Raw genomic sequence first — 14,847 nt, 5'->3', positions numbered from 1 at the left:
CCATAAGGCCCTATGTCATATTAGTTAAATCCTACTGCTTCAATGAAACACCAGTGGAAATGATGGAGTGAATTTAGGAGCACAAACTTTGTTTTACACCAGTTTGAGTCATACAGCTAAATCCTCATACACTAATTTGAAGGTGTATCAGTGAAACATATGGCACTGGGTCTGCATGGGGTGCAAGAAAGGTCAAAACAGAGGACAATAACTTTCTGTTGCTGGATCTTGTCTTTTAAAGAGGTTCACCAACACACACTTAGAAGAATTCAGATAGGAATTCAACCTAAGAGTCTCTAGAACACTTTCAAAGTGGTATCAATATCACAAGACCGCATGAATGTAGTAATTAAAGCAGTTCTTGGTTTTGATTTCAATTTTTTCTAAAAGAAAATATAGTTTTCCACTCTCTGGCTGATGTATCACCTTCTGGAGTGTACCATTACGCACCCAATAGGTCCTTGACAATTGTGACCACACCATTATTTTTATTTTCAAAATCGGAGACTTTGTTGCAGCCAAGGTTATGTCTTTATGTCTCCTTAATTATCCCAGGGAAGCAGCATTTTAAAATGTCATTAAGAATTTTCCACTCTATCAGTATGTTAACTTGAACATGCATTGTATGCCATACTTCAATACTTCAGGCTGATTCAAATTCCAGGAAAAGTCATAGATACACATAGCAGAAACCTCCTGCTATGTTGTTCTCACTCACCATCACACATGGTACCCTAATTCAGTATCTTAAATTCAGTAATTTAAAAAGTAGAAATACAGAATGTAGGGGCAAAAAAAAATGCAGGTACTGTACTTCTAGCTAATTGCATACTAGTTACTGGTTATTTATATTTCTTTCAATCGTTCAAGAAAATGAGACTGTGGAAGTTCATAGGCATTTCCCCTTTCTAAAATTGATCCCTAAAATCTTTTTCTAGATGCTCCTAAATGAGGGACTATTCAGGAGAGCCATAGCCCCATATATTGTTAGACTATTTTGACAACAACCAATTTGTAGGTCTTTCTGTTTTGACTTTTGTGGTTTTAAACACAAGTGCATTACAAAACATTCAGTTCTTTTTTCTCTTTCATTTTGTCTGGATCCCAGCAAGGGCAGTCAGGGCCAAGGGGAAAAACTGAGACTGGGAGTTCTAGAGGAGTTCGTAATCAGATCCATGTAGGGTTGATACCAAGGGTTAGAATGAGGTTTCAGGGTCCGAGTCAGGAGGCGAAGTCCAGGTCAAGCCAGGAATTCAAGAGCAAGGAGCTGGAACAGTTGTGACAGGTACAGAAGATCTGCACTGTTGCCTGGACATGTCCTAGAATGCCCCTTGAGTTTATATAGGGCAGGGAGCTAATTGGGAGCAATGGGGCTGCTGTCTGTCAAACCCTTGAGGTGGAACTTTCCACAATCTGTGTCCACAGCAGGTCCTGGGAAGTGGAGCATAAGTTGGTTACAGCTTCTGTTGGTGGCAGCCTAGCGATGTCAGTTGCCTGGTAGGTCTACAGATCTGAGTTCTAGATCTGTGGAACCCTACACAGTCAAAGCTTGTTTAATATGCACATGACTTATGCATTGCCAAACTTACAATTCATTGTGGGTCACTTATATTAAACAAACACTGGGAATATTTTCTGCTCTTACTGTAACAGCAAGAATGCCAATAACTTCACTGCAATTTGAGCTCTGATCAGAATATTTTAGAATACATTTTTCCAAATATTTTGTGAAAAGAAATGTGCTAGCACTCAATATTTTGTCACTGTTGTTATAATTATATTTTCTGGTATTTATTTTCCATTGTCTCTTCCTGCCACAGTGGCACTTTTAATATACACAGGCAATGGCTTCCAGGGATTGCCATTAGGAAATATGACTGGAGTACTTGTAAGCTTCCGCACTGCAGTGGCTGCCACTGAGCTGGTTGTAGGTGCCAGGCTGAACACTTTTAATACCACACTCTGTCTCTCCATGTGTTCAGCTTACAGAGATTAGCCTGAACAAAAATCCCCAAATCAAAATGCTCTTGAACTGCGGAGCAGTTTGGGATCCTGAGCTACACTTTAGGGTTGTCTATAATTAGCTGAAACAGAGATTTTTATCCAAATCGCATTGAACGGTGAGGGATTTGAAATTTGGATGAGAATATGAAGTTTGCAACTGTGCCAGAACCATGCTGCTACTGTCTCATGTTTTTGCCCTGTAGTAAATATGGAACAAAATACATAGTAGCACAGGAAACACTGCCCCTAACATATTCTGTAATCAGTTGATTGTAATGAAGCATCATGGTAGATGCAATTATTTCTGTTGGCATTTCTAAAAACAATAGTTCTGATAAATATGCTATTTTAATCATCCAGTCACTTTCATATTTACCTTTATGCTTTGCCAGATGTCATAATCAGTTACCTATTCAAGCATCCGTTATCCCATCTCTGCCAAGGAATAATGCTTTAAGGTCATATCTGCAGTAGTTGACCTTGCAGTTGATGCATACTCTGGAGATTCACTTTAGCAGTGGGGGAATTTAATGTCTCTCTCTGTGTTTCTGTGACTTTTATTGCCATTTTCTCCCTCCCACTTTGCATTAATATTGATCTACATTTCACTGTATGTGATGTAATGATGACATTAGAAGACAAAACACTGTTTTTACTTTAGGTCATAAAGGCTTATCTCAGAAGTGATTAGAAATAATGAATGAATTATCCTCAATATTTATTTTCACCAAGCTGTAATTATAACCCAGCATTCATTTGCTTATGAATGAAAACCATACATGCTTATTCCAAAAATATTAGCAAGGCCTTGTTTACAGATTTTTTTGTTATCAGATATAATTTGTGTATGCCTGATACACAGAAGGAGATGCAATCTGAAAATATGTTGTTTGCATAACAATGTTATACAGAGCGTTAAGAAGAACAGAATCAATAATCTGCTTCAGATTTCTAATTATTGCCCATAAATGTATGACATAGACAGAAAAATGTTAGTATATAAAGCAATCAGAAGGGTTGGCTGACACATGGTCGAGTAAAATGTGAAACCTGCGAAAATAGTTATGAACTGGCAACGTGCCTTGGGATAGAGACACCGGGGAGCAATGTTAAACACTTCATCATTCTTGCCCTCCAGTGTCTGATGTTTCTGATTTCTTCTTTATTGATTTCAACTAAAGAAAATATAGAGGCGTATAGAGATGACCTATTTTGTTGACAGATACACGTGTTACTCTCAGACTGCCAGCAAATAGTTTAGACATCAGGAATAATGGCTGGTAGGCAACAGATAAACACAATTTCCTGTGATTTCCAAAGCTTTTTTGTGAATCAGAGGGCAGAAGTTAAAGACACAATCCACTTTTGTAGTCACTCTGTTGTTTGTCTATTATTAAATTTAATGAAAATTTAAAAGGATATGGGTTATTGTCATTAGTACCATTTTTTGTCAGTCCCTAAAAATTACTGAGTTCTTTTTGCTTCAGGGAAGTCTCTGTATATTTTCAACAAAACTCATTTTCATTTTTTTATTGCCTAAGTTATGAGCCTGATCTGCTCATGTTGAGCCTAATTCCACCACTGGCCTTCAACTTGTATAGTCATTTGACATCATTGTAATATGAATATTATAGGTCATAGTTCTGATTTGGTAGCATTTTACATGCATTTAACACTGGGGTAAAATGACTGCCCAAGTTGTTGGGCAGTGGTGAATTAGCCCCATCGACACCACCACCATCCGAAAATAATGGTGCACAAAAATAGCATCTGAAACCATGAGCAACTGTTGCACTGTGCTGCTAATGTCATTCAGTCCAGTTCATAAAACTTGCCCAACTGGCACAGGACTTCCACTGTTTACTCAGAAAATATGGTCTTTTCAGGTTAGGTTTGGGCTTTGGAGATGCATGAAATCCCACTTGTTTCATGCTCAACTCGTCACTTTTGCAAACTACTCTAGGGTTACCATATTTCAGCAAGCAAAAAAGAGGACGGGAGGAGCCCCACCCTAGCCCCGCCCCCGCCCCCGTCCTGCCCTAGCCCCGCCCCTGCCCCTTCCACTCCCTCCCACTTCCCGCGCCCCTCAGAACCCCCAACCCTCCCCCTGCTCCTTATCCCCTGACTGCCCCCTCCTGGGACCCCTGCCCCTGCCCAAATTCCCCCTGGACGCTACTTTTAGCTCAAAATTCGGACATGTTCGGGGGTATCTGGACAAATGGTAACCCTAAACTACTCACTAAAAAGCTGTTAACTGGAAATGAAAAGAGAGCACCCAGCTTCAAAGAGAAAATTATGTATTTTCTTATGAGAGTATATAGCAGAGGCATTCAGTATACTTGCCGGGGCACAAACCGTGTCTCGTTATTTTGTTTTATACAGTAGTTAGATTGTAAACTCTTTGGGGCAAGGAATGTCATTTGTGTGTGCACATTGCTCAGCTCAGTGGGGCCCTGATCCTAACCTGGGGCCTTCTAGGTGCTACCAGAATCCAAACAATAATAAATAATCAATGCTCTCTGAATGCAACCAAAAATATTCACTGAATAAACTATTCAATTAAAAGTGGCACATTTTTCCTAATAATATATTTTGGCAAACACTATCCAATCAGCTTTGCAGATAAGGAAAGTAGCACATATAGAGTATTCAGAACCCATATGCGAAAGACATTTTTTCCTGTGCCTATCTGCCTTTACCATGAGTAGTGTCTTTTATGTTCCTGCCTGAAAACCAGAGACAATTATTTCTTTGAAATCAGCTGGGTACAGTCTGAACAAAAATTTGAGCCCCATCTTCTTCCCAAAACAACAGAGTCGCAATTCAGAACCCAAACATCTGGACTTGCTGTATACAGGTTATGATTAGGGCTACATAGGGAACAGTCTACCTGTCTTGTCAGAATTTTCGAGATCTCAAAAATTTTCCTGTCCCAATTCAAGTCTTAAAATCAAAAGCTTAAAAAAAATATTGCAAACTGACAAACCGAAACAAAAACAAACAAAAAAACACACCCCGACCAATTCAGTTCAGGTCACTTTAAACATTTCATTTTGATAATTTTGAAACACTTCATTTAGATTTTAACCTTTTTTTCTGTGTAAACCTTTGTTAGTATAAATTAAGTTAAATGGTGAAATACAAAAAGCTGTTTCAAACCAAAAACTTTAAAGTTTTCATTTCAAACATTTTTTGAAATGGGATGTTTTAACAATTTTGGTACTTTTTCCAACTTTTTTTTGAGTTAGAGAATTCAGCAAAACTGATCCTTTCCTGCAAACGGTGTCAGATTTGTGGACTCTACATTTTTTGGAGGAAAAAAAATGAGTTGCAAATTCCCACCTAGCTATAGTTATGATTCCTTTATGTGAAGTCAGCCACTACTCCAGAATAAAGTGACTATTCCCAATGGAAGTCAGAAGAAGCCAGTGGTGAACACAGTAGTTCACCAGCCAGAAGCAAGAAACAATGTACTCCCAAGGATATTTTGGTAGCCCTAATGGGGAGAATCAAGAACAGCAGCTCTAAATATGATGCAAAGCTGAGTTCACAGCTTTTACGACTAGACCAAGAGAGTAAGGTATGTTCTCCAGCTAAAAGCTTACTTAAAAACCACCTGCAGTTGTGAGTACCTTCTATTCTGCTCTCTTCCCAAAGTGAAGCTTTGAGCTATCACAAGGGATCAGATTTTTAAGTTTTATAAAAACCTAAGACCAGAGATGGGATCAGATCTTCAGCTGGTATAAACAGATATACACCTCTATCCCGATATAACACACCCCGATATAACACGAATTCGGATATAACACGGTAAAGCAGCGCTCCGGGGGGAGGGAGGGGCGGCGGGCTGCGCACTCTGGCAGATCAAAGCAAGTTCAATATAATGCGGTTTCACCTATAACGTGGTAAGATTTTTTGGCTCTCAAGGACAGCGATATATTGGGGTAGAGGTGTAGTTCCAGTGTCTTCATTGGAGCTTATACCACCTAAGGATCTGCCCCATGGTCATGCTTCAGGTTTGATTCCTGGTCTATAGAACTGCTGAGTATTTTACTCTTTCTAGATTACCTCTGCTCACTTAAGTTTAGATTGAAATGAAAATTACTATCATGCAAAAATATAAAACTGGAATTATAATTATCTATCTAGTACTTAGGGGGTAAGACCCTTTAAAAAATCTAACTTTCTCCATGAACACAAACATAAAATTAGTCTGGAAATTCAAAGTTAATATTATACTTTTAGCAAAATAAAAAATATGGAAATTCAAAGTTATCCAATCAATGTTAACTGTGACCCTGTCTCCTGGTGACTTTCCTCCTTGTGTTCTTTTCACACCTTTCTTGTAAAACAAACATTTCCATTAAGGATATTTTTTAATCAAGACTTTAAGATATTTGCAGGTTGTGGAGTTCATGAATTGGAGTCAAGGAACATTGAAATACATGGCTGTATTTTGATATGTAGGGGTATGATATATGAGATTCCTCTTGGAACCTTTGTTCTGGTTGGTAAGTTACTTAATTATTGCTACAGTCTGGAAAAGGATTAAGATAAGATGATGATAGGTCTATTTTAGTTAGTTATTTTAGTTATTAAAAACAATTTTTTTAATACATGAAACTCCATGCACTTTTAGGGAATTTTCCCTAAGGATTATCCTGAATGTGGTCACTTTTGCTTAAGAAATATTTTAAAAACCTGGCTCTTTCTGTTGATTATGTATGGCCTCAAAGAAGGCAGAAGTAGCGTGCTCTAATGAATGTACATGCATTTAGCTTTACAACAACAATCATTTTAGGTGATTTCAATGCCAGAGTTGGTAGTGATTATGCATCATGGGCCAATGCAATAGGTTATCACAAAGTTGGTAACACGAACTTTAACAGTTTGCTACTACTTTCTGAATGCACCATGTACAACCTGGTCATCACAAACACAGGGTTTCAACAGGCCAACAAGTATAAGATGGCCTGGATGTACCCTCATTCAAAACACTGGCACATAATCGATTACGATATTTTACAGTGAAGGGATCTCTGCAATGCCAGACTCACTCGGGTCATGAGAGATGCTGACTGTGGATCAGATTGTAGACTTGTGAGAAGTCAAATGTCCCTCCCTTTTGCTCTCAAGCAACATAGATAGTGATTCAAATCAGTGAAGAAAATCAATATTTCAAGCCTGGAAAACTGAGAGACACAGTCTGAATTCTAACTAAAACTCACGGAAGCCTATTCCCTCACTAAGAGAAGTCTCTGCTGATGTTGAGACAGCCTGGAATCATTTTTAAGGTACAATGTATAATAAGACTGCTGAAGTTCTCAGTTTCATTGAGGAAACATCAGGTCTCATTTGATGAAAATGACCCCAAAATATATTGGCTCTTGAATTCACTGCATACCATCCATTGAGCCTACATAGTGGACAAGAATTCAGCAACTAGGAAGGCTGAATATCATCATGCAAAACAGATGGTTCAGACCAGAGTTCAGCAAATGAAAAACCAGTGGTGAGGAAAAAAAAGCAGTGAAGTTACAACTGGCAGGAGACCTCAAAGACACCAAAAGCTTTTTTGCTGGCCTTCATGCAGTGGATGATCCCAGGTGCAATGGGATAACCACTGTATGCGCATTGGACTGCAATCAACTCTCAAATGACAAAAAGGAAATACTTGACTGATGAAGGGAACATTTCAGTTTGCTTCCCAATCATCCTTCCAACATTTCCAAGGAAGTAATTAATTCTCTTCCACAACATTTGTTAAAAAGAACTTGCACTAGCCCCACCTTATATGTGACCATGGTAGCAATTGAGCAGATGTCACAAGGGAAAGCACCTAGACCAGCTGGCATTCCAGCAAAGATCTATAAGCAGGATGGTTACCTTGCTGCAAGACACCTCACATGGCCCTTCTGTGGTATCTGAAAGCAAGAGTCATTGCCACAGGACTTGAAGGATGCCAGCATTGTCCATCCCTATAAACATAAGGGTGGTAGGGCAAACTGTGATAACTACCATGGCATTTCCTTAGTCTGTTGCTGGGAAAATTCTTGCAAGGGTCATATTGAATAGACTTGTGGAAACCATCATCTTGAATCTCAGTGTGGATTTCGGTCTGGAAGAGGGCACGATAGACTTGATATTCACAGCCCATCAGCTTCAGGAAAAGTGCCAGGAGCAAAACTATGGTCTTTATATGGTGTTCATCGACTTAGATAATGCTTTTGACTCTGTAAATTGTGAGTGAATCTGGAAGCTTTTGTTCATATTTGGGTGTCTTGCAAAGTTTATTTCTGTCACTCGGTCTTATGATGGCCAGAGAAGGGGAAAATTGTGAGATATCTGATCTCTTTCCAGTTATTAATGATACCACAACATTCTTACATTCTTTTCCATCCTTTTTTTTTTTTTTTGGCTATGCTTATGGATGTCTATCATTACACTGATAGTGGAGTATTTATCCAGTTCTGCACTGATGGGAAGCTGTTTAATCTACAACACTTCCATGCTTGCACAAAAGTGGCAGATTTACTCTTTAAGGAGCTTTTATTTGTTGATGACTGTGCACTGGTTGCTCACTCAATTGATGACATTCAGTTTATAACTGATCACTTTATTCATGCAGTCAATCATTTTGGTTTTACAATCAGCCTAAAGAGAGCTGAAGTACTGTATGCTGGTAATGTGTGCTGGGGGATCCAATTATGTCTATCCAATTATGAAGATCAACATCACTCCTCTCAAGTCCGTGGAGATATTTTCCTACCTAGGGAATGTGCTGTCACAGAATGCCACAACTGATGAGATTACCTATTGCATAGCCAAGGACAGCTCTGCATTTGGAATGCTGTCACACCAACTATGGAATGATAGGGGTGTCAGAATAAATACCAAGCTAAATGTCTATTGGGCAGTCATGCTTACAATGCTTCTGTATATTTGTGAGACCTGGACAACATATTGCTGCCACATTAGGAATTTTGTTCAGTTCCATATGCACTGTCTTAGCACAAAGCAAAGATACAACAGTCTACAATGGTCATGGACAATCCTGTTAGTCCCACACGTAACCATGATTGTGGTTTTTATATTGGTCTGACCTCACATGTTGTACGTCAACATTGATGTGAGACTCTAACATCGTGATGATCACTGTATAATGCATCTATTAGAGCAAGGCAGTCTAGTTAGATCACTTCTCAATTTCTAGAGTCACTGATGCAATGGAAATATGCATATTTTTGAGGCTAGGATTGTATCTTAGTTTTCTATTGTTCTGTAGGTAGCAACAATAACATTCCTTGTGTGAACTTCAACAGTGAATTTCCATATATTAGCATTCATTTGCTTTGTTGTGGTGGGTTTTTGCTTTGTTTTGTTATAGAGAACATAAACTTTGAATTTCCAGGATTTCTAATATTTTATTATTAAGAGAAACTGCAACATTCTCTCAAGATATTTTTTCCTTTTAAGTAATTGACAGAAACTCAGAACCTTAACTCCATCTTAACAAATTGGGTGAGGCCCATCCTAAATTGTGGTTTGGCAATTGAAGGAGTGTTTGTGACTCAAAAGAAATAATAGGTTTTTGCAAGTGACAAACAAGACTGTCACTATTCTGACTGAATGCTGTGCAAGTCAAATATATGAAGGGGTATGTGCTGATATGATATCTAGTCTTCTCTAGTCTATCATTTCTAACTCAGTCACAGTCTAGGGGACAAGGCTAGAGTAGAAACAGTTTAAGTGGTAATAAGTAAAATAAACTTTAATCATGTTGGATATCTGTAATGCTAATGTTTTCCGCAGATACGCTATAGAATGACAGTGTAATAATGGGCATTGCCTGGGAGAAAGATGATACTTAAATTTATTTTGTCTGTCCAGAATCTGAGAAACACAAGCTTATTTTGTAGGATTGCCAAATTCATCTTCATAAACCTGGGAGGCTGTATTCAAAAGGCCACTTCCTGAGGGATCTGGAGAAGATTGGATGAAGCACAGAGTCAGCCCAGATGAGGACAACGAGTAAAGATGGAGAATGTGGGATCTCTATGTGCCTGCAGGTTTTTGAAAGCCCCATAAGATGCTGAGCACTCTCTGCTCCCATTAACTTGTGGGATAAGGCCCAATGACAGAAAACCTCTAAACATGAAGATAGTCACTTGCTACCAGTGAACAATAACACTTAGAAACAGCGTAGCTACACCTGCAGGAAGAGCTGTCACCAAAATCAAGTCTGTCCACAACATATTCTAATCTAGGATGTGTGGGCAATTACAATTACTTAGTCAGTAAATGGAAATACACTGAGACAACTAGAAATTGAAAAGAACATCCTGGCTCCCAAATATCAGATCAGGAGGGAATTTCTTCCTCTGCTTAATCATGAGTTAAGGTGGACTGAGAGAGTTAAAAAAAGGAAAAAGTCTTTTAAAAGTGGTCTTGGGACTGAGGTATTTTTTATCCAGAACTTAGGGGACAATCTTGAGACGGGATGCTGTTTGTGAATGCTGGATCTCTCTTATAGTTAGGGAGTACTCTGAGAAACTGTTTTAAGGCAAACGGTAACTCTTCTTAGAAAAGGGATTTTATCTAATATGAAAGTGTAAAGCCTGAATTTGTCTTTGTTTCTTTTCTGTGTAACTTGTATATATTTGCTTTCCCTTACTATTTCATCTTTGAATCTGTGATTTTTCTATTAAATAAATGTTTTCTGTGGTGTGCAAACTGTGTGGAGTGTGTGTGCCAAAGAATGCTGATAAATGGGTGGCTGGTTTCACTCCTTTAGGAGTGACAAAGCAGAGGGGAATGGTCCGAATGTCTGGTAATTACAAATTCAGGGAGAATGTATTTGGAGATACTTGGGACTGAAAGGGTTGTTGGTGTCACCCTGCAAAGAGTAACTGGGTTGGTGAAAGCAAGGGTGAGACCTTCTGCTGGTGGGCTGCTTACTGGTGTCAGGGATCTAAACTATAGCTGTGCAGCACAAAGGCCCCCAAGGTTATCAGGCAGTGGGGATAGAACTGCTTAGTGGTCTGGGTGGTCCCCAGAATGTCACACTGAGGTCTGTCATTAGCTATTTCAATGACTGTTGCCTTTCTATCTTCTCAAAGAGAAGAATTGTACATTGCAGCAGGATGGTCATTCCAGGGTTGGCACTGAAAGTAAGAGAGTCCGCATAAACAATTAACAAACATAACTAAACATTTCACTGAGATTGAACAGTATAGCTATATCTGATCAGGAGCATTAACATGAATAAATAAGATATTTTAGCAACATAAAACAGAAGAGATCAGCCATATTCAGATGTGAAAGCTACAACAAGAACAGTAAATGGCTGGCTGTTAAAAAGTTCAAGTTAAGACACACATAGGGAAAAGTCTTTCTCCCTCAAAGAGCTATCTGAATTCTGGGAAAAGCTTGCATTGTCCATTTAAATAGTTTGTCTGTACTCTGGGTTGCTTGGAGTGAAATCCAGGGATGGCCCTAGGCATTTTGCTGGCCAGGACAGAAAACATTTTTTGTCCCCTCCTCCCGCAGAGTGGCTAAGCAAAAATAAATAAATAAATGGAGAGACAATCAGGAAAACAAATATAAACAAATAGAAAAATCCCACAGCCTACTATCTCTGGTATGGCACTTGCTGGAATCAGGCACTCAAGGCAACCACCTTGTTCACTTGCCCCAAGAATCAGCCCTGCTGTCTTCATTGAAATCAATTAGCCAGGATTTTATTTTTGGTTGTTAAAAGATAGCTAGATAGATAATTATTATTATTTTATTATTATTATTTTAATCTTACTTTTTTTTGCTTTTCACTTGTAGTAAATAATTTTGATCACTGTTTTTCTTCTTGCAGAAGCATTTTTTATACTTTCCCCCATGCTATATGTGGCACAAATGCCCTGAAAATATTCAGAATGTCATGGCTTATAGGAGCATGAGCAATCTCTATAGGGCATGTTGTTTAGACAGATGAGGGGATGGCATGGGCTGTGCACTAAAATTAGTAAATAGTTATTACTAAACAGATCCCTTCCTGCTTCATGTAGAATCCACAGGCTGCATGCAAAGAATGAATTCCACAGGGTTTCGAAGAGTTAGGGCCTGAAAGCTGCAGACAAACCTTTGGCTGCCCTACTGCTGCTGATCATCTGCTGTACCCAAAATCTAGATATAGCCCTAAATATTTAACTGCTTCAATAAACTAAATAAATAGAAGAAAAATATTCTCCATTCTCAAATGCATATTCTTTAATAACTAGTTTACTTATTAATATCATATTTTACAGAGGAGGCTTGAGTCATTTGTACAAAATCATACTTGAGGTCAAAACTTTTATGAGAGATGGTTATTTTATCCATATACACTTAGCTTTGTATTGGACAACAGTAAGCACATTGTTGGCTCTAAGCAATTCAGCCAAAGTTTTCAAAAGTGACCAGTGCTTGCCCTCTGAAATCAGACCCCTTTAAGTTATCTCAAGTTGAGTATCCAAAATCAGTTGTTGCTTTAGAAAATCTTGGCTTCAATAAATTATATCACAATCTCCAGCAAGAATAGTGTGTTCAGATATTGATGTGGAAATTTGCAGTTGTACTGATGAGGAGTGGGGCACTTCAAAAGTTTTCAAGTGTCATTCAGAGAAATATCCAAAAATTTAGAAGCTGAAACAAACTATCCAAACCTTTTCAAGTTTTGCCTCTTCTTGAATGGTGCTACTGTTCTCCCCTATAACCCTTCTGGTAGCAACAAGACCCAGAAAGATTCCTCAAGTGATTTAAGACAGCCAGTGCAGGGGGAGTCTATCAGCCCCAGACTCTTAAAGGCCATTAGCTGCAGGAGTAGGACTGTACATAGAGCAGAGATTAAACTCAGAACTCATTAGAGAATAATGCACATTATTTTTTTATGACTGTTTAAATACAGCGGCCTGTAAAGGGGCCTAGTTTTTGGTATTTTTTCCTTTTACTTCTTGCTCTTTTCGTTGGTGGTTTTTCTCTTTTCTTTTCAGTTTAGTACCCCAAATGGTGTAATCTGGGCCTTGTTCATGGACAATTTGGGACTCCTGATTAGCGCTTTGAATGATGTATTTGGGTTTAATGCCCTGTAACCTGATAGGACCAGACTATAAGTGTGGGGTTGGGGTCAGGTGGGAAAACAACAGGATCCTCTCCTCCTCCGCCTGTCCTTTGGGTGCCCTGCTCCTGCCAGCCCCTGCCACCTCATTGCACCGTGTGTTTGCTGCGGAGGGAGCATGCTGAGCCAAGGAATCCAAGCAGCACTTCCCACTTGCAGCAGGCAGGTGAAATGGCGGCTGGGTTGGGGAGGAGACACAGTCGCTGCTGCACTGAACCCATGGGCAGCAGGGGGTGGCTGCGCTGACTCGGCTCTGGGTTTGGCCTGAAAACTACTTGAGTCTCTCAGTGTTGGGTCTGCTTGGGCTGGGTTCAGGTCCAAGTCGAGCTTTAAAATTAGGCCCAAGCAGACCTCTATCCCAAATGCTGTGTTTGGAACCTCCTTTTGGGCTATGAATGGTATGTTTGGGGTCCCCATTAATGGCCTGAATTGTGAGTTTGGGGACCCCTTTAGTGCTTTGTAGATTTCATCAATATCCACTCCAAAACTGGGGAAGGTATTATGGAGGAAGCTGGAAGCAGATGGTTTATATGGCTGATTACAGGGGACAAAGTTATGACAATGGAGCTCACGTGGCTACAGCACACAAAAACGTTTAAAATTGAATTCAGCAGGTTAATCAGTATCTATTTTTCATCACATGTGCTGTCTGCTCAATAAAACTTATTGGAGAAGCTGCTGCAGTGGTTGTTCCCCAATTTCTATTTTTGGAATTGTTCAAAGATTATATACTCTCTTTTTCACTTCTACCAGTCATTGGGATGTGTTGACAAAGCATATTGTATTACATTAAAATGCCAAAGTCTGACAAAGTGGTCAGCAAAGGTAGAGGCAATCTGTTCACTAGAACATCAGGTGGGGGGTGTTTTTGATAATTTAGATGAGATCAAGGCTTCATGCAATCTTACACCAGATTTTAAGTCTGAATCTGATAGCTTGCAAATGAAGATTTCACAGTTTTTGTTTCTTATTTTGGCTGAGATATGGAATAAGATACTATCTTATCAAAAATTAATATTGTGAACAAAAAATTGCAGCCTCTAGATCTTGCGATTCAAATGGCTTGCTGTTTACTTGGTGGCCTTCAAGACGCGTTATTGGAATTATGGTGTCCTGGATTCCCTGCATGTAAAGAAGCTGCTGCTTCATCGACTGAAATGTTAGGCATATTCATGCAGTTGAAAGAGAAATTGAAGGAGGAAGATAATACCAGGCGAACTTGCAAAGGACAAAAAGATCATCAGATCTCAAAAAAGTTTTGGAATGTGAGGTTTGCAACTACACCTTAGATACAGTATTAACACAATTAGACAGTGGGATTCATGACCATGATGGAGTTGGATAAAGGTTTGCTTTTTTGACAGGTGAGAAAATTAAAAGTCTCAGCAGCGAAGAATTAAAGAGGCACACTTGCAATGTAGCAGGCACTTACCCAGAGGATTTAAACTCTGAGAGTTTTGAGAATTAAATTGAACTTTTTGCCAGTTTTTGCAAGCAAAACTTTAAGGATGGCTTGGAAACAAAAGCACTCATTGATCTCCTTACCTACATTCATGAAAGGTCTTTAGATGCAAGTTTCCCTAATACAGAAATAGCACTGTGTGTTTTTCGGTATCTTACTGTAACTGCGGCTGCTAATGAAAGGAGTTTCAACAAGCTAAAATTAATCAAGACCTACCTAAGAACATCCATGG

The sequence above is a fragment of the Chrysemys picta genome, chromosome 8 (assembly GCF_011386835.1).
Source record: "Chrysemys picta bellii isolate R12L10 chromosome 8, ASM1138683v2, whole genome shotgun sequence".
Taxonomy (NCBI): domain Eukaryota; kingdom Metazoa; phylum Chordata; order Testudines; family Emydidae; genus Chrysemys; species Chrysemys picta.
This window is presented reverse-complemented; position numbering follows the sequence as displayed.